Raw genomic sequence first — 20776 nt, 5'->3', positions numbered from 1 at the left:
GGGAGCCGACCGCCTTCAAGGCCCGCCGGCCACGGACTTCGATCGATGAACTAACGGCGGCTCACCGTCGTCGAGAGGCCGCCGCCCCGGGCCTAAGCCCGCCTCCGACCCCTCCTTGGAAATGTCGCAGCCTAGGAACGCCGAGGTGCGGACAGGACGCCTACCACGGATTGCGCACGCACTGATTCTTGTGAGGAGGCTATGAGGAAAGGATAGGCGCAGTGACTGTCCCACTGAGAATGGGCCTCTGAACCGCGCCGGGGGTGGGGGGGGGGGGGGGGGGAAGGTTGCAGGAGAGAGTGGAAGCAGTGAAAGAGAGTGAGAGAAGAGCAGGTACGTGCCATGCAAAGTGTGTGGGCCCAATCTTCTTTGTCTGAAGAAAAAAAAAAGCGTGGAGCCAGACTTTTTTTTGCAGACCCCCATAGAGCTTTGCGCGAGCCTAAAGTGAGAAGACAAGAGTTCGAGAAGGCCTGACATCGGCGGCTACCGGATGCGGTAGATGACTCGCGAAATAGTTCCAGACGTCAATGGGTAAAGTACCCCGGGGCGGAGCATGCAGCCTATATAGTCGGAACATTCTCCCAAGCCAGGCTGTCTGCTTTGTATGGGCAAAAGAAAGCTCGCAACTTTTTCCGGGCGACGCATGCGGCGATTCTCGGATACAAAAGGAATGACCAACTAGCGCGCTAAAACGCGCCCCAGGGGGGTGGGGTGAGGGGGCGGGACGAAAAACAAGGGAAAGAAATTGGGTATAAAAGGCGCGAATTCTCCAAAGCCGCGCTGCCTGCTTTCACAACTAGCCACGCCAACGCCACTCGAAAACTTTCGCGTGTAAGTCAATCCTTCGTCCAGAGCACGCAGTCAAGGCGGCACAAAAAAAAAAAGAAAAGCTAACCGCCGAGCCCTACGCGGGTTCCGAACACCCCGGAGCGGTGTCCAGTTCCAAACTAGCGCCCGCCGCAGCGGAGCGCCTGTAAAACTTGTCAGACACGAGGTGTTCCTCTTGCTCGCCGAAAAGGCCAGTCGAACAAAACAGAGCTCGCATAGGCACGTGCCAACGTAGCCGCAGAGAAGTGAGACAAACTTCACAAGGTGTGCCCCCACCCCTTTTCCCTGCCTCCCACACCAGAAAGCCGTGGTGTCCGATGATCATAGCTAGCGCCAGCGACAGCAGCCTCTACCTACGCTTGCGCACATGGGGTGTGTTGGTGAAAGAGGGAAGGCGTCGGTGGTGGAGTTCGAGCAGAGGAGAGGCGCGAAGCCGAGGCGGCGGACAACGGAACGCGAGTACAGACGCCGTTATCGTCCGCTAACAGCGAGAAACAATTTAACGCACGCCCGGCGCCACGCAGTCCAGCTTGGCATTCGATCTAGCAAACACCCCCTCACCCTTTCCTCCTTCCCCACTGCCCGGGCCCTGATCAGGAAAAACTCTCTTCCCTGTCCCCGCTGCAGCGACACATCAACATCGACAAAAGCGGTCTGTTCCTCCTCCTCCTCCTAGCTGGCACCCACGAACACTGTGCGGAGAGGGTGAGAGACCCTGTTTATCGGAGACTTCATCTGGGGCCGCCTTTCAAAATAGTATCGGTGTCCAGGCAGCGCTGCGGTGACCACGGGACAAAACTCCTGCCCGGAGCACACGCGCGCGTACAATGGGAGCGCTTGTCGCGTTTTTCACGCGTATCTCTCTCCTCTTCCTTCTTCCTCTCCCCCCTCTCTGTCTCTACCACGCGTGCCTCAGCGCAAGGTGGAAAAAGCGACCGAGTCCGTCCCCTTGCCCGCCTGCCTAAAGCAGCACGGGTGGGTGTCCTGTCATCAATTGAATAATCGGGCACGGTCCCCCGTCCCTACGTTCTCCCCAACGCCAGGGATTGTCCAGCCCGTTACTTGCGCGTCCAGTCGGACTCAAAGCGCGCGTGACTTTGTCTCGCCGGTGTCCACCTTCGGCGCCGCTCGATTCCGATTGGACACTGTCCCGTGGCGCGCCTTTTGTCCCCAAGGTATGCTTAGGCGAGCGCTAGCCGAACTAATTAAACGATTGTTTTCTTCTCCGGCCGGCATCGGAACGGGCTGCTTCGTCGTTGTCGCTCGACTCTTCCCTCCGCGCGAACAGAGAGATCTCCCCCCCCCCGTGTTCTCCCTATATCCCCTGTTCTTTCCCTCCTTCTCATCCTTTCGCTCCCTAAATTCCGGAGGCGAGGCGACGTCGAACGAATGCAGGTGAAACATTGCTGCGAGTCGCTGAACACTGGGAGACTTCCCATTGGAGCTCCTCCCCACTCATCCCCCCCCCACACACACACACACACACACGTCCCTTCAAAGCGAACAAGGCCCCCAGGCGAGAGAGGTCTCGCTTGCAGAAACACGTAGAGAAGTGTTCCTACACGCCGCTCGCTCTTGTCTGAAGTCCGCGCTTAATAGCGCAGCCCCGGACGGCACCAGGGATGACAAATGAATCTCATTATACTAGGCGGCGGAAGTTTCTCGCGAAACAACGACACCAAAATGTGTTGGGTGGGTTACATTCGCGAGATAGCCAACTGCGTTTTGTGCAAGCAGGGAAAATTGGGGCATGGAATGAGTAGGCGCTTCGGAGTCGCAACATGGCTGTCAGACTCTTTGGCGATAAATGCAGGCCGGTGATGCGCCTTCAACGAAGCGCCCTGTGGGTGTCATTACGCCGTCCAGCGAACGAACGTCCCCCCCCCTCACCCCCTCCTGTTTATCAGGTGTATGGTTCATCGAATTACTACTCACTGTTTGCTGGGCAGCGGCCTGATCGCGATATTCCAGAAACGAAACGACGGCACGACGGCATGCAACTTCGCGCGCCTCCCAGTGGGCGGCAACGACGGCACATTCAAGCCTGAGACACTGGCTTCACTTCGCGCTGTTGAAAGTACTACGCCTTCAACCGTGCTTGTCAAAATCGCTTTCGCACCAAGAGACTGCCCGTATTTATTCGGGTGCTGAGCTCCGTGCAGGCAATGACACATTTGGGTGAGTGCGTAACAAAGTAATAGGCTTGATGTCATGGTGGGTAAGGAAGGGAAGAGTGAGAATAGAGTTAAATAGCGCAAGAAAGGCCAACTAAGGCCACCCTTACAAAAATGGTCTATAGACAGTCTATAGACTTCTTACATACTCTGTTGCTTTCCTACAGATTTCTTTATTTCTATTCATAGGCTATAGAGTATCTATAGACAAGTCTGCTAAAAGTGTATAGGCATAAATCTATATATTGTTTATAGACTGTCTCTAGGATATACATTGCCTATATACTGTTCTGTAGGGTTTGTATATGGAGTGTCTAAAGACTTTGTAAACAGAAGTCTATGGACAGCAAGAAATTTTTGTAAGGGCAGTTATACTACAAGCACTAGAAAGACATGTGAGCACACTGTACGGGCGCACCATAACGGCGTGAAACATATTACTACTTTCGTTTAAGCACTATGACATCTAACGCTGTAACTGAAAACAGCAGGGAGAGGACGTTGAGGTTGGGGGCAAGCAAGGTGTGATTGGGTATCGATTTCAAACTAAACACAAGATACACGTGCACAGTTCGCGCATTTCCATGGTCAGGAAAGAGTGAACGCCCCACGAAAAGTCCGCGGTAATGAAAAAAAAGAGAAAAAAAAATAATGAAAAAAAAAGCAGCGAGAGCTTGTTCTGAGCGTTTTAATTCACTGTTGTTAACCGCTTTTGGTGGTTTTTGTTTTGTTTTTAATCTTTTCTACGGCCTGGCGCTTTCACGCGCTAATGTTGCCCAATAAGTCGACGATCCCAAATCCACGCATCAACGATCGTCCGGTCGGCCTGTTCCGCTTGAGACTCCCAAAGCGGTTCTCACGCTTTACCCGCGAGACCGCAATGCGGAAAAAAAAAAGACGAGAAGAAATAAAACGAACCAAAGAAAAGTGAGGCTGGGGGGGGGGGGGGGGCAAACAGTTTTGTTCGTATTGCGCCGTTATTCATTATAACGAGACGGCGGCCACACGTGCATAGGCGGATCGCACTGTGCCCGTTGCGTATACGTATACGTGACTTGAGGCGAAGCCGAGCTTCGCTTGCGCACCTGGCGTCTCGCACATGCCGCCAACTCGTTTGCGTACAAACAAGACTGACGTATACACGCAGGCCAGCGGGATAGGACGAGAGCGAAATGAAAAAAAAGACAATTAAAAGGGGCAGACAATCTACACATTCGAGCTGACAAAAACGCATTCCCACGAATGCTGCAACTACCGTAATTACCCGGTTCGAACACGCCTGCATACAACGATTTTTGTATACGCCAGAACACAAAGCGCGAAGTTTTCGCGGAAGCTAGCACGAAACGACGTTCATTACAGCTTTAGCGTGAAGTGCTGGTCGGTCTCGGACAGTTCTTTTTCGCTGTCTCAGCCTCGCTGCACGTGGACCACCGTAGCAGTGGCCTATAGGGTTTGAGCATCGGCCTCGCGAGCGACAGGTGCAGGGTTCAATCCCCAAGCGCCGACTGGTACCCGCGGATTTTCCGATCGCTACCAGCTTTCCACTGTCCCGCAGCTAGGCTTTCTCTGCAGGCGAAATGCTGTGATAAAATGGATCTTTGACTCTGTCTCGAGCAGCCCAAACGTGTTAGTCTTGGCTCACTTTGTGACCGGCTCCCGAACACAAATACGCCTATGTGGGAGTAAAAAGAGAGTAAGCTCGCTCATTTTTTACTCCTTTATTTTGAGAGTATGCCTCCTTGCGCCATCAGCCCTTTCAGGAGTTGCAGCGGCGTTTTATTGTCCGTCCTCAACACGTGGTCTCGTTGGCATGCCGCATTGAAACGTGCATGCACTTTTGAGCCTCAGCTTTGGGGAAAAGGCGCGCGTTAAATTGGGGCAAACACGGCACACGCTTCCCTTCCTAGTACACTGCCGCGTGATGCACGGTCGGCCGGGCAGGGCAGTTTAGATAATGAAACTCAACTCCATGGCACGCCGGCCGAGTTGTTTACCGGTTAACTTACAAATGGCATTGAGCGCACTCGTCAGATGTCCAAAAAGAAGACCGGGAAGTCACGCATTTGACAATTTTTACTGCGCGTGCCTGTGCGTGCTTTGAGCGAGTGAGTGAAACTCTGTGAGCAGATGAGTGGGCGGGTGCGTGAGAGTGTCACATCCCGCGTGTATTGTGACGGCGAGTGAATGAGTACAGGCGCATGCCTTGGTGAGAGTATGCGCGCTTGGCACAGTATGCGCCATTCGTTTACTTGCTTTAGTAACGGTGCCTAAAAAGGGGGTTTTCGATTGGGGCTTTCAATTCAGTTGAGCTTCAATTAAATTTGTTTCGCCGTCATGGTACAATTGGTTTTTCATGTAGGATGGATGGATGGAAAACTATTTGGTCCGGCAAGTACTGATAATTAGCCACTAAGCGGGAAGCTCCCACTTCGGGACCGGAAGGCCAAGCCTCACAGCCACGTCGTGAGCCTGCTGGAAAGCCCAGAATTTCATGTAGGAGGTTGTGGTCAAATACTACACCAGGGTGTCCAAATCCTGTAATGCGAAGGCAAGATAACCGATGGTCCCTTAGGGTAAGGGACTGGATACCAAAGGAAGGGAAGCGTAGCAGGGGGCGGCAGAAAGTTAGGTGGGCGGATGAGATTAGGAAGTCTGCGGGGATACGGTGGCCGCAGCTGGCACACGACAGGGTTAATTGGAGAGATACGGGAGAGGCCTTTGCTCTGCAGTGGGCATAGTCAAGCTGATGATGTTGATGGTATAATGGTCGTTTAAATTAGGGGTGGATTTATGGGGGAGTGGTGGGGGTGGTCGTCACCCCCCCCCCCACCCCTGGCCCCCTTAGGCTAGAAATTTTATGAAGAAAAATCAATGCTCAACCCGATTTTACAGCAACAAATCTACAAGAAATATGCAATTAAAATGGTATCTCCTCCTGGTCCAAATCCGTCTCTGGTGTAAATGGAGTCAAGTAAAGAGCAAAACAGATAACTCTGGGATTCACTACTTGGTGAATGCAGCGGTGATATCCTAAAAAAGAAAAGAAAGACATTGATTTTGATAGCCGCATTTAACTCGAGGCTGAATTTTCTAAATTCAAAGCTTCTGCATCGGCTTCTTCGTCATTTGGAAACTATATGTGACATCGAATTCGAATGTCGCATTTGCGGGCTGCTATCGGCACCCCCGGGGGTTAGCCCACCAGTTTGTACCGGAATAACTGTGGTTCAATTCAAATAAGAGAGCAACTTGTGTTAATACTACTTTATAATGGTGGTCGCTGACGGGAAACATCCCTAATGCGTGATGTGTAAGGCGTCTTTCCCCGCCCTTTGAAGAAATGTTTTGGACATCTTGTTTGAGTGACCTGCCAACATGGGGCGCTTCTACAAACTATAAATCTTTTTGGACGCCTACTACAAACGATTGCATCCGAGTTCAGTGATAATAATAATAATTGGTTTTTGGGGAAAGGAAATGGCGCAGTATCTGTCTCATATATCGTTGGACACCTGAACCGCGCCGTAAGGGAAGGGACAAGGGAGAAAGTGAAATAAGAAGGGAAGAAGGAGGTGCCGTAGTGGAGGGCTCCGGAATAATTTCGACCACCTGGGGATCTTTAACGTGCACTGACATCGCACAGCACACGAGCGCCTTAGCGTTTTTCCTCCATAAAAACGCAGCCGCCGCGTTCGGGGTCGAACCCGGGAACTCCGGATCAGTATGAGTTCAGTGACCAGAATATAGTTCTATACGTTTACTTTTTTTTTACTGTTTCTATTTCCTTCACGTCCTTTCCTACTTGCTTTCTTTCACCAAAAATTCCCCCCCCTCCCCCTACCAACGAAGAGTAGGATAATAGCAGGAGTATACAGAGTACGGCAGAAACCTTTGTTTTTCCATCGAAGAAATCTTTCGCCTCTTCACAACTGTTTCCATGCCCCTCGCGGCGATACCAGAGAGGGCTCTGCGCTAGTCTGAGGATATTGCAACTCACCGTAAAAGTATAGATCCAAGCATGAAATCGGAAACGAATCACTGCGAAAATTGGGCACCTATAACTGCGCTCATCGAATCACCGGATTTCTATTCCAAGCACATATACTTGCGCACGATTCGGGTTGAAGGCACGGGCACCCTTTTCGACAAGTGTTACCCGATCGATTTTGGTTTTGTTGTTTGTTTTTCGTTTCCTGACGGCCGGTGGCGAAGTATTGCAGAGAGAACAAACTGTGCGAGTGCTGTCCTGGCCGAACACATTTCCCGATTTGATATACAAAACCACTTCAAGCTTGGTGTCAATTTCTCGCAGCGGCTCATTGAAAATCACTGCGCCATGTAAGAGTAATACAAAGGATGCCGTGCTTTCGCGCATGAAATTCGACTAAGTGTCACCACGCTTCACATTTCACAAAATTCAGTGCCGATTGCACTCGACGATAAAGCGCACCTGTTGTGTATATGACTGTGCGGTTCTATCTTTCTCTTGGTTTCGTGGAAGTTTCCACGGCAGGTTTTTTTTTCGCGAAAATAAGAGACACGAACTGAAGGGAAAATTGCGAAAAAAATTAAAAGAGGCAACTGCGCTGTCGTGTAAAGGCCTCGCGCGAAAGAAACACGTGCGTCGTCTAGAGGGGAAGCTTTAAAATAGAAGCACAAGCTTGGCGTAGTTCACTGTTGATCACAGAGAGAATGAACTCAGAAGAAGAAAAAAGAAGAAAGAGTAATGACAACGTCCTTATCCTCCTACGGCGCGCAGAGGAAAGCGACAAACATGTTTTTGACTTTACTGCGTGGAGAGGTGCACACCTGAAGCTGCGCGCAGGGCTCGGGCCCCGGCGCCTACGCATTACCAACGGTTGATGCCGACGGCGCTGACGCCACCGCCCAAACGCAAGCTTTCTCCTACACGGCACTCAACGCCTCCCGTGATGACGTCACACACACTTCAATTTAGCGTTCATGTGACACAACACATTCCAGCACATACCAGGAATTCACGAGCTCTATTTTCGCTCACTCGTGTATCGGATTTCATAGGCACCTAAGAAGATACAGAGTGTCCTAACCTCTCGTTTGCCAGCATGAATATAGATGTGTGATTTGCTGAGGCAAGCGGGGGTCCTTGATGAGAACTGTAATGCCGTCGAAAACTTGCGAGTCTTCTTAGGCAGCATATAAATCAAGTGTTGCTAGCAGTCTACCGACGCATTCTTTTCCAATGTGATTGTAGTCACCCACTCTGTGGCCCATATTTCTAAGCTGGCGCAGAGCATTTCTTGACCTTCCGGCGAAGAGCAACTGCCTGGAACAGTATACGTCAGGTTTACAATCCTCTCTTGCACTACATAAATAAATTTGGCATCTTTTTAATGTTGGAAGCAAAGCGATCTCACGCATTTCACTAGCAGGAGGGTACTCTGAACTGCCGCAGACCCCCTTATAGCGGTAGTAAATAATTAACCTAAGTAAGTAATTAAGCGCAAGTAAAGATTAATTCGGTGCTTCCAACATTTGCACGAGGCCAAAGGGCGTGTCAATTGAAGAAGAAGCAGAATTCTTGCTTCCTTTCTTATACGCTGCTCACATAGGTCCTGACGGCTGCGCCAGTAGATGCTCATCCTGTCGACTGCGCCAATAAAGATTCGGCCCGTTGTTACTGGCGTGATTACTCCAATCTTCTTTCCGCAGGTTGCGAGAAACGGCGGCGCATTAGGTGCTACGTCTGCGTAACACTTCATCACAGTTTGCTCTTGGCGAAGCAGGGTCTTTCGGGAGCTCTGGCGAGAAATGCGCACCAAAAAAAAAATCCAGAGAAAACCACGAACCGCGAAGACTGCGAGTACATTCAGAAGTAATGCGGGGCATAGTTTTTCGCGTGTCAGAGATTTAAGATCTGTTGAAAGCTATTCAAGCTCATTGTCTTTAGGTGAGTCAAGTTTATTTGAGGAGACGGCACTGCGCGGAAAGCTCAGTATCACTAAGTGCGTCCGCCTGTATCGAAAGGTGCAAGTTCTGCAACACATCTCGGGGCGCGCCACTTCCGCCATATTTCTGTCTTCGCGTTATTGTAGATGTCCGACGAGAAAAACCCGTTTTCCGGCATCGTCAGCGCACCATCCCTTCGTATACACGGGGCAGTGTTGTTGCAAGAGGTTTAAAAATTCCCGGTGGTCACCTCTCCACACCAGGGTGGTGTCGTGAGGCGTGTGGAATATTTCATAAAACAAAAGTGTCCAGGCTGTCAAAAAGATTGCTCAGCATTGCTTCGCAACCTCAGGATGGCGTCGTTCACACGCTACCGTTGCTGTCAAGACTTCCGAGGACAGTGGCATCCAAATGTTGTTTTCAATAAACGTGATTTTCTCGCTCTTTCTGCACATGTTGACGTTTGTTTGGTAACAAAAGACGTAATTATCGGAGAGAAAATTGGATTTAAAAGCCTTCCAGTTAGCCTATTCGGACCCCTGACTTCTTTACCGGCAAGTAAGTTTCCAGCGTTTGAAAGTGAATGGCGGAGCAGTGTAGCCTCAGAGATCCGCTATAATATGCGCTGTCGACGCATGCAGTTTGCTTACGAAATCTGCCGGTGGTCACAGCGCCTGCATTCTGTTTCTTTTTTTCTAGCTTATAAAAGCTCCGTTTTCGCCTAGAGTGGTCTGTTGTCGTTATCGTTAGATCGCCTATCGACAAAACGCAACTTCAAATTGTCTTTTGTATTTCCGTATTAAGGACAGCGTACGTTGCAAAGCATCGTTCGAATAATGCTCCATAGTGGCTGACAACTGGAAATGCGCGGTAGCGCACTTACTGCTGAATTCTTATGGGAGGCCGGCCTTTCATGGAATAGCCGTAGGAACTGCAACCTTATGTTTACGACTACGGGGTGCAGGCAAAACAACTGTCTGGAATACCCTATAGCAAATGGAATGACGCCTGCATCATAACACCGCCACCTCAACAAGTTGTTCGTTCCTCAGTGGAGGATTTCTCAGGGCAAAACGGATGAGATAACAAACAAGGACACCCAACAAGGCGTAAGCGTTGCGCTCCCATCTCATTCTTGTCACGGGGGAAGACAAGGGGGGGGGGGGGGGGGGGGATTTGCACATTTCTTGTCACACCACTGCAATCCTAATCGCAACAAGCTCCATACTGTTTCGGACTGGTTGACGCGGAACGCACAGACGCTCCATACTTTACGAACCTTGTTACACACGTTCAGCGCTAGGCCTAATGGACGGATGAGGGTGCATTGATATTGTCTCGCCTTATCACTGTGCGCATGGTTTCCGAAGCGCCTTTGGAATCATCTTTCTTTTTTTCTTGCGGTGTGAGGTTCCTTATCATTACTGATTGCACTAGAATTCTAATGAGAACAAATTAAATGAACGTCACAAGTTCTTGCGAACTGAAGAGACAATAGTGCGGCCTATGCCAGACGTGTGATAGATTTCGCGTAGCTTTCGTGCTATCTTATCGCCTCCTGGAGACAACTGCAGCTGCCTTTCTGAAATGCGCAGCACCTTGCTTACGCCCATCTTTGCGTTATACCTGCGGTTTACTTGTGAAAGGCGGGGAACACGCCTTCTCGACTTGTTTGCCACCGTGTGGTATCATTTATCGCTCGACTCGTGTAACACGATAAGGAAACCTTGTCTCTCGTTCCAGACTGCTCATGAAGAGGCATTGCAGCATACTATAGTTTTGCCAACTGCCGCGTGTCTTTCAATCTCCGTCAATCTAAATTCCCTTTTACCTTTGCCTAACTGCAGGGTAACAAACCGCAACCAAATTCTCGTGGTTAATATTCCTGCCTTTCCTTCTCCGCCCCTCATTCTCTCCACTAATTGGGGCGTACATGTACTTAGTGAAACAGAAATGTAACCATTGTTTGGTTTGGCGGAAACAGTTTATCAGGTAATCTTTGCAGAGGCTGCGACGTCATGACCTTAGCTGTAATAGTGGTGTAACATGAGCGACGCCACCTCTCCAGGATGACGTGTTACCTTCCGGCTAAACGAGGACCCAACATTGCTGTAATCTTCCCGCTGGCCAGTGAAGACGGGCCATCTGCGCTTATCCGAAGCAGGCCTGTGGCCCGTGGGCCAAGAAGCGGTCACAGGTTGCTGGGCGACCCAACAATCGCTGCCAGAACGAAGCAGCTATCGGAGTTATCTGGGGCGAGAAATTTGGGCATTCCTTCTTTCTATATTTGCGCGAAAGGAGACAGCAAGTTTTTCAGGATAATCTAAAAAATGAAGACAAGAATTTGCGAGAGCTCTCGTCCTTTTCCAGTGAAAGAAAGAACCCACCACCTCCTCCCTTTTATTTCACCACTGACGGCGCCCACTCCAAGGATCCGCTAGATCACAGAGCCACACACGATACACGCTTAATGAACGCAAAAATCAGCCACAACACCTCCCAGGGTAAACTGCCCGCGTTCAAAGTGATACGCACTGCCTATTTCGGGTGAAATCATGCTTCACTGTTAGCGTAAGGCTAGAGCTGTTTAGCGTGTCTTAACGGTGCAAAGACTGCTTTGAAGCAGTCTGTGTCTAAAGGAGGATCTGATGGCGTAGTTCGAAAATAAGACGCATCAGCACCTATCGCAATAAACTGTTACTTTGGCACCCAGAAAAAAAATAGACGCAGATTATTGTTATCACGCACTGCATGGCAGCAACTGCAGAAAATGCGGCGCAGACAGCGCGAAACCCCAACCGCTTCTCTCGTACGCCATCAATTAAAACTAGAAATAAAACACAAAGCGAAGAAGGCGCCGCAGTTTCACCCTATCTTTATACCTGCGACTCCTGCGCACCTGACTTTAGACCCGCGTATCCTCTCATGTCGCTTACACATGTGCGGCCGCCGTCGCGTAGCATGTGGTGCGTGGTGCCGGCGCCCCGAGAGGGTACATGTGCGTTCTATACAGGGCTAGCAAAGGAGATTCGCTGCTGCTGCCGCTGCTGCTGTTCGGAGGCTGTGATGCGTGCCAAGCTTCGCCTGGCCTCGTGGGCCGGAACATCGCCATGGCCGCGGCGGAAACAACCGCGCAAAAACAATCTCGCACACTCGTTCGCGCACCTCGTGCTTATCCTTCCTCCTGCCTCGTGCTGGGGATGTTCGCTGAGTATCCTCATCAAGCGCGTACACGTTTCGTGCGGCCGCTGTATAGTAGACACATGCACTGCCGCATATGATGTTTAGGCAGCCCTTATAAAAATGGTCTATATACAATCTGTACACTTTTTATAGACTCTATTGCCTTCCTACAGATATTTCTTTTTGTCTACTTATAGTCTATAGACTGTCTGTAGACAAAAGTCTACGAAAAGTGTACGGCAACAAAATCTGTAGATTGTCTATAGACTGTATATAGGATTTGTATTGCCTATAGACTGTTCTATAGGGTTCGTCTATAGACCGGCTATAGACTTTATGGACGAAAGTCTATGGACAGTCGATAGACTGTCGAAAGAGCTTTTTTTAAGTGAGCATATTGGCTCTGACAGTATTACATTGGTACTGACGCATGACAGCACCTACGAACACGCGTACACACACACGCGTGCACTCACATCCAAGAGGGAGTGAAAGACAGCGAGAGAGATGGAACGAAGCAGAGAAAGCTTGGCAGTATGAGCACTGGAGATCTTGGCATAGAGAAATTTTTGTGTCTCGGTTTTTGTTCGTACATAGGCACAAACTAAAAGCGGACATCATCTTCGTCATGATCATCATCATCATCAACTGAGTAAACTCCACCGCTAGAGAGGACTCCCCCCCCGTGCACTGTCCGAGCGAGTATCCCAACTTCAGCCTTCTAAGTGATTTCCTGCCGCCTCCGAGACGATAAGTGGGAGAAAATAGTCCATAGAACGACTTTAAAGATTGTGCTGCTGACGAAGAACATCGCCATCATGGAATAGGCAGTAAAGGGGTCTATTGGGCGCACAGCTTGGTGTGTACAGGTAGGCTGCGGCTTCTGAATTTCACCGATGGGTGCTGACGACAAAGCTATGCGTCCCTGTATGAGCTCGTTCAGGACGTTTGGGCGTCAGGACAGTCACCAATACGCTGCATCAGAACTTTGTGAGCCTCCCGGAAGCACTTACTGTGCTTTCCGGGGTTCTCGGTGACGTCATATCGTACTCGGTCCTCTTAGCATCCCATTGACACCTTGTTCAAACAATTTATTCTGATATGATATTCCTGGAAATGTGATTCTAAATTGGAAAACGTTAAATGATTGTTAAATCAACACTAAAAAATCATCGTGAATTCATAATACTATATACCATATATATTTATTGACTTGCTTGATTATGTTTTCGACTTAAACAATAGCAGTCAGTTGCGTGACGCCACTTTGCAAGCTTGAACTTTTGTTAGTCAGTATGGTAACTGTTCTACTAAAGCAAAGTTTGACAGTAACAAAGGTTGTTGCGGCTGCTGCCGGCTAGCACCCTTCAAGCCCAGTTGTGACTTTGGCGTGTTCGCATCTTATATTATATCCCTGAATTGAATAAAGTATTATTATTATTCTTACTACTCTTAAAATCGAAGTTTAGCCGTAATGGGTTCCAATACAGTTAAGTTCTCACGTTAACTTAAAACTGTCCACTCTGCTGCAGTCACTTTATTTAGCGCGGTATCGATGTGATGCTTCCAGGGTCGTCAATAAGAGACGGGGAGAAGATGCTATCTTGTGTTTTTTTTTTACTTTCGAAATGTAAACTACATGCAAACCAACTGCCAGACCCCTACGGAGCCCTCCCTTACAAAACTTTTTTTAGACAGTCCAAAGGCTGTCCACAAACTTCTGTCTATACAGTCTATAGACTCTCTATAGACAAACTGTAGAGAATAGTCTATAGGCAATACAAATCACATAGATAGTCTATAGACAATCTATAGATTTATGGCCATACACTTTTAGTAGACTTTTGTCTACAGACAGTCTATAGACTACGGATAGACAAAAAGAAATATATATAGGAAGGAAATAGAGTCTATAAGAAGTCTATAGACTGTCTATAGACTATTTTGTAAGGGCTGTCAGGGTAAATGCGAGCCCTAAAAACAGACGCGTGAAAACACGACACGTGTGCGTTGTTCCGCTGCCTCTTCGATCAACCGAGCTTGTGTTCAGCTGTGATGAAGATGATGGATCGAACGCCAGCTTCATCAAGCTCGCCCTCGCCTTGCGATCCTCGCTAGAGCCTTTTCGGCAACGATTGCATATCTGTGCTTAGCCAAGTGCATCTAAGAGCTTTCTATATCTTCTGCTCAATCCTCAAATTTTGAGTCATATACCGTCAAACTGCGAGAAATTCCAGTGGTGTGCATTATTAAGGTGACACATTATATGTGACCACCACACGGTAAAAGTCCTCAATAAACTCTAAAGTTAGTTCACAAAAAATGAGTGCACCCGCCGCGGTGGATCAGTGGTTAGGGTGCTCGACTACTGTTCCGGAGTTCCCGGGTTCGAACCCGACCGCGGCGGCTGCGTTTTTATGGAGGAAAAACGCTAAGGCGCCCGTGTGCTGTGCGATTTCAGTGAACGTTAAAGATCCCCAGGTGGTCGAAATTATTCCGGAGCCCTCCACTACGGCAACTCTTCTTCCTTTCTTCTTTCACTCCCTCCTTTATCCCTTCTCTTAAGGCGCTGTTCAGGTGTCCAACGATATATGAGACAGATACTGCGCCATTTCCTTTCCCTAAAAACCAATTATTATTATTATTAAAAATGAGTGCAAGTGCAAGAACCGCCGGAACGCAAATGCAAATACGCAGATTACGAAGGTCATCGCCATGCAGTGTCTACGAAATTCCGCGTGACTTGAGCACAAAGAAATACTTAGTAAACACCTTATCGGAGCTATATAGGGCTACAGAGGACAGCTATGCAGCTTTCTGAATTGTTCCCAGTTGAAGGAAAATTCAGCCTAATGCGGAACTCGAACCTGGGACCTTCGACAGATCAAGGCACTAGCTTGTGGTCACTAAACATTTTGCTGTTTCTGGTTTTTGATCGATTCGTCCTTGCCTTGCGAATTGCTAGCCGTCCATAGTTAGCTGAGTTCATATAAGATCATGACACCTTTGCGGAGGTGGTTCCGGGTTCGAGCCCCGAACAGGGAGGATTTTTGTTCCAACTATGAAGATGTTACAATTTTGTAAAGGGTGGGGACACAGTGGCATGTTCCCACTCTCATCTGTCTCGCGTAAGCGCTGTTTTTCGCCTTAAGATTGTGAACATTTTAATTTCAACTATACATTGTGCTCAGGTGTATGTTAATGGAAGACATTCCATCGTTTGAGCTATGGACATAGGTGTGATTCCCTCATATCGCTGGACTGGCATGGCTGCTGCATATGGTTGCAATACGAATGACTCATACGTAAAATGAGACAGAACACTTTTCCAGCGGGTGTAGGCCTTCGATGCAAATGCGCAAGAGACGACAGGGCATACAAAAAAAAATTAGAGCCGGTCAATTGATATGACGTGGAAGAAATGTAATAGCATTCTTCTTACACACGCCAATCTATTCTAATTCAATTCTGTTTCAATTATGATTACCAAGTCTTTCACTCAGCAATCTATCCCAATTCTGATTCCGTTTCAACTATTATTTTATTCTTGTTCCATTTCTGTTCGTAATCGTTTCTCTTACTCATATTTGCGGAGTCATCCTTAGTCATTTTAATTTTCGCTTAGTCATTCATAGTCCCTCCACTCCCCTTCAAGTGGTGTGGGGGATTTCACTGTCTTCACCTGGCAGGTGAAGAGAGGGAAATCCACCTAAACACCACCTGTCACTTGCCATGGTTGGAAGGTGTAGGCTTCACACGGACCCTGCCACCGACGCCAGACAGTTTTCGCCTTCATGGTCGCATTAAAAGTGAACCACGCATATTAAGTCCGAAACGCTAAGAACCTACTAAAAGCACGCTCGCAGTACTGCTCGAAACAAAGTTCGCTGAGACAAGCGCAAAGACTTCGTGCGCTACAGCGCTTTTTTTTGTGTGCCGTTAACGAGCCTCCATCTGGCTTTCAATTCTTACTCTTTGTGTTCTTTTTTTGCTGTTGTTGGCGTCGTTCTTGGGGTCGTTGGCGCATGACTTCCTTTCCACCGCGACGAGCGCTCAAGGTGACTCAAAACTTAGACACGCCGCGCCATCCGCGAACACCTGTGCGTAGAAACCCATACGCGGCTCCGACCCTATATACGCCGACACGATTGCTTGGCGCTAAGGGAACGTCGAAGCAGCAAGAGACAGCGTAGACAAAAACTGAAAAAAGTAGAGAGAATTTATGGCGCAATCCGTACATAAATGGCAGTGTATTTCCCGCGCAAACACTTACAGCTGGAGATCGAGAGGGCGAAAAAAAAAAAAAACTCCGTAACCAAGCGCGCTAGTCGATCTAGAGCGCCTGGTTCTACCTTTCCATGCACCCTTACGCAAGAAACACATACAAAAATGCAATATCGAATTGATCTTTTCGTTGCAAGTCAGAAGGAAGAACAAAGAGAGGTGCGATGTTGTGCCGGATTATTATAGTTTACTTCACATCATCCTGTGTGTGCGCACAAAGTTTGATAAGGACTTATTTTTGACATCCCTGTCGCCCAGCACTGAATCACAAGCGAATTAGTAGTACTTACTCGTAAGCGCAGCCAAGTAGTTACTTAACCACGTAGTCACGTAGCCAAAAGAATCACATTCTGATATAGTTACGTGGTCACATCACCTGCCGCGAAGTACCAGGCGACTTGAGAAATACTTGCGGACAAATTTCCCATGTGTGACTATATCTTGAGATCATAATCTTGAAGCGGGGACTGAACTCTTTCACGGACTGCCTCTAAGGCACAAATCAACATACCACAACTAAGCGACATAATAATAATAATAATAATAATAATAATAATAATAATAATAATAATAATAATAATAATAATAATAATAATAATAATAATAATAATAATAATAATAATAATAATAATAATAATAATAATAATAATAATAATAATAATCGGTTTTGGGGGAAAGGAAATGGCGCAGTATCTGTCTCATATATCGGTGGACACCTGAACTGCGCCGTAAGGTAAGGTAAGCGACAGCAAAAGTTCATTGTTGTTTTGATTCCGAGCGAACTGCTAAATTAAATTCACTGTCGTGAAGAAATGCCAATGAATAAATGCAGGTCTTGCATATTTTCGCGACAGTCAAAATTTTAGTGGCGAAAGAAGAGCGCCTACAAAGCAGGGGAAAAAATTGCATGCGGGTGTGCTAATGAGAATCGAACATGTCCAATGTAATGAGGAAGTTATTTATATGTTGCTTCAGCATCAAGCGTCAAACAACAAACGCAGTACGAAAGTTGAGGCCATACTGCAAGGAAATGGGACCGGGGGGTAAGGAAATGGAGCAGTATCTGTCTCATATATCTTTGGACACCTGGCGCGGTTCAGGTGTCCAAAGATATATGAGACAGATATTGCGCCATTTCCTTTCCCCAAAAAACCAATTATTATTATTATTAATTATTCAGAAGCCACTCGTTCCAATCGCATCGTGTTCGCCGCTTTTCTTATACCTTGGCAAGAACACACACCGATACGCACGAGGTATTATAAATGGCACCCAACAAGTTTTCCGAACGAGTAGAATTGTACTCTCGACGACATATACACGGCGTATTATACATATTCTAGCACATTCCTTCGAATATTGCATGGTTATGAACGGAGTCTAAGCAATGAAAACTAAGATAATTAACAATTCGGTAATTCGGAGCTGGTTTATTGCCGTTAAATCATCGCTGCTATATATTTCGACTGCTTTTCCAAGAAATAAAACAGCTGGAAGTTGCGCATTGTATATGCCGCATGTGTTCCTTGTCCGTCCGTGTCGCCTTATAACAACTGCGCGTGATTTTAAGAAAATTGAGAGAAATACCCTTACAAAAATGGTCTGTAGACTTATTGTAGACTCTAGTGCCTTCCTTTAGACATTTAGTTTTGTCTATTCATAGTCTATAAACTGTCTATAGGCAGAAGCCTACTAAAAGTGTGCGGCCAGAGATCTATAGATTGCCTATAGACTGTCTATAGGATTTGTATTGCCTATAGAGTATTCTCTATGGTTTTTATATAGAGAGTCTATAGACTTTGTAGACATAAGTCTATGTACAGTCTATAGGCTGTCTAAAAAATTTTCTAAGGGTAGCGCATGCAGCATTAATATTTTCATTTCGTAAGGCTTAGCAGCTGAGGCTAGCCCTCCTCTTCACACCTCCTAAAGGGTATAGAACAACACTTACTTTGACGGGGCAACTCAGCGATCCTTCTCGCAAGGGTTTCTTAGGCGGATGACTCCGGGCTAAGCACTCAAGCACGCGTTCAGGAAAGCGCCGAAGTCCAAGCCGCAGTCTCGAAGAAACACATACCCGCGGAATCGCGGGCAACTGAGATTCATTAAGCCGAGATTGAGGCAGGCCTCGGAGCACCGAAGTATATATGCGACCAGCAAGCGAGTCCACTCGCAGAAGAAGGTGGAGCCGTCATGCCCTTGCCCAAAAGGCGCGACGCGATTAGAGAGTTCACTCCGCATAATGGCGGCTTGGTTCTCCGAACAAAGGCGGCGCGTAATTGACGAAAGGGGATGTGGGGGGGTGGTCTATGCTTCGTAGCCCTCCCTCTTCACGTGTATGCTCATGTCCCGTGTGCTGGGCGCGGAGGGGATCTTGGGCCGCCGATGAGCTACTGATAAGGGGGGTTGCCTCAGATAAGAAGTATTCGCTCCAAAGCCAACGCGTGTGCGGTGTCCGAGCCAAACACCGCTTGGCAGAGCGGAAGGATCTGACTGATCATCACGGCGCTGGCACGACTACAGAGTTCGCCTGGCCGTTTAACCACCCTTAACCGCAATTAACCGCCTCTGAAACGCAGTGGCCCGCAGTCCCTCCGTCTGACCAGACAACCACAAGAAGCTACAGGTGCACAGGTCATTGAAGACACGCGGATTCTGAAGGGGACACCAGCGAAATGTTTCGTATGCGAGACGATTCACGGGGCAGTACACTCTAAACACGAATACGCCCACATGGGAGTAAAAAAAAGGAGTAAGTTGTCCTCCAGCGTACTCTCTTTCATGACAGGGAGTGCGTTAGAAGACAGCTTACTCCCTATATTAAATCCTTTCTGTTTACACTGTACAGTCTGTGCATGGCAGGTGTCCCCAGTTGCTGGCAATTGTACCGCTTACAGATGCGGAAGTTTTTGTCTGTCAAATTCGTTGTTCATCAATCTCGAGCCGTACACGGATCTGACATCTTTGATAAGATAGAGGCTCAACGGCGGTTCTGATGCAAGCTTTCGCGAATGACTCGTGTGCATTACTCTTAGTCGGCGATGGGCTGTGGCTGCATGCTGACAAGATTACTGAGGAATGGGCACCTTATAAAAAGGAAGCAGGTTTATTTCCACTCTAATAGAACAAGGCGGGTGTGTTCTTTAAAGAGTGGGTGATCGAAGGTTGTAGGATTGGAGAATAATTATAAAAATGACGATTGACCAACTTTCTAAAACAGAATAGGGGGGGGGGGGCGGTTGCTTACAGGGTTTTGTGGGAAAATATCGCCTTAATGCTAACAGGATGCACTGATGGGGAGAAGAGACGCATTCGGGTCCGCAAACCTCTCCCATGGACGTTACCTAACACCTTCGGGTCTAAGGCGCTGCGCGCAATTAAGACCGACGAGTGGTAAATAATTGGATAAGATTTGCCAAGCGTTACATCGTAGGCGAAACCCATGACCCGCCATTGACACGTCATCCTGAAACCTCGTCTTTCTGCGTGCTCGTGCTTCTATCCTTATAACCCTCGCTGTAGACGTTGGACATTCCTTGAACGAAAAACACGCGCTTTCATTTTTTTGGCCAGCTAGTACACAATGCATCGCTGGCTACAGCAACGACACCTCTTATCATCCCAGTACGGCTCCTTTATCCCGAAAGGTGCCACTGTGTTGCAGTAATTGTAATGCCTTCATTGAGGTTCAGCTTCTTTAAGCATAACAAAGAGAGCAGCCTGGCCAGAAACTCATCTTCATACATACCTATTCATATGGTCTGGTGATGGAGGGCCGACTGCCGAAATGAACTAGCATTTTTCAGCGGACATATATTCGTGTTCTTTGCTCCCGTTCTTATCAGTATCGATTTTTTCCCTTCTTCATTCAGTGCTTTTGTTCTTGTTGATAAGCATACAGCAGATCGAACAGAAAGATACTGGCCAAGAGCGGGAGTAAGCCGGCGAGAATATATAGAGTGAATCTCGAATCCGCTTAAGACGAAGCATATAATGGACAGCGAACACGATGTCACCGCAAGGAGGCGCCACAGGGATCCGCTTTATAATTAATTTCGAGGTTTCTCCTCGGGGCATTCTGGCACTCACTTTGGACTGTAATTAGTTTCTTTCTTTCCTTCTTTCTTTGTTTTTTCTTTCATTTCTCTCTTTCTTTCTTTTTTTCTTCCTACAATTCTTTCTTTCCTTCTTTCTTTCTTTCCTGCTTCCTTTCATTTTTTCTTACTTTCTTTATCTCTTTCTTTTTCGTTCTTTCTTTCTTCTACGTTATTTCTTTCTCTTTTTCTATTTCTGTTTCTTCCTACCATTCTTTCTTTATATCCTTCTTTCTTTTTTCTTTCCTTCCTTACTTCTTTCTTTCCTTCTTTCTTCTTTCC

At 47.7% G+C, this 20776-nt stretch overlaps 1 protein-coding gene across 3 annotated transcripts in view; it reads right to left on the bottom strand.

Annotated features, from left to right (window-relative positions):
• The window catches only part of pros (homeobox protein prospero), a 214718-nt gene that overhangs the window by 87778 nt on the left and 106164 nt on the right, over window positions 1–20776 (bottom strand). Inside the window, exon 1 of one of the 3 annotated variants that reach the window (XM_077666288.1) lies at window positions 18352–18489. The exons of the other annotated variants lie outside the window; for them this stretch is intronic. The gene's annotated coding sequence lies outside the window, so the exon portion shown is untranslated. Of the gene's footprint in view, window positions 1–18351; window positions 18490–20776 lie in introns of those variants that run through there. 3 annotated transcript variants of the gene reach the window in all.

The sequence above is a fragment of the Amblyomma americanum genome, chromosome 5 (assembly GCF_052857255.1).
Source record: "Amblyomma americanum isolate KBUSLIRL-KWMA chromosome 5, ASM5285725v1, whole genome shotgun sequence".
NCBI classification, from domain to species: domain Eukaryota; kingdom Metazoa; phylum Arthropoda; class Arachnida; order Ixodida; family Ixodidae; genus Amblyomma; species Amblyomma americanum.
Note: the sequence above shows the minus strand (reverse complement) of the source record. Positions and strands in the feature narration are given on the sequence as shown.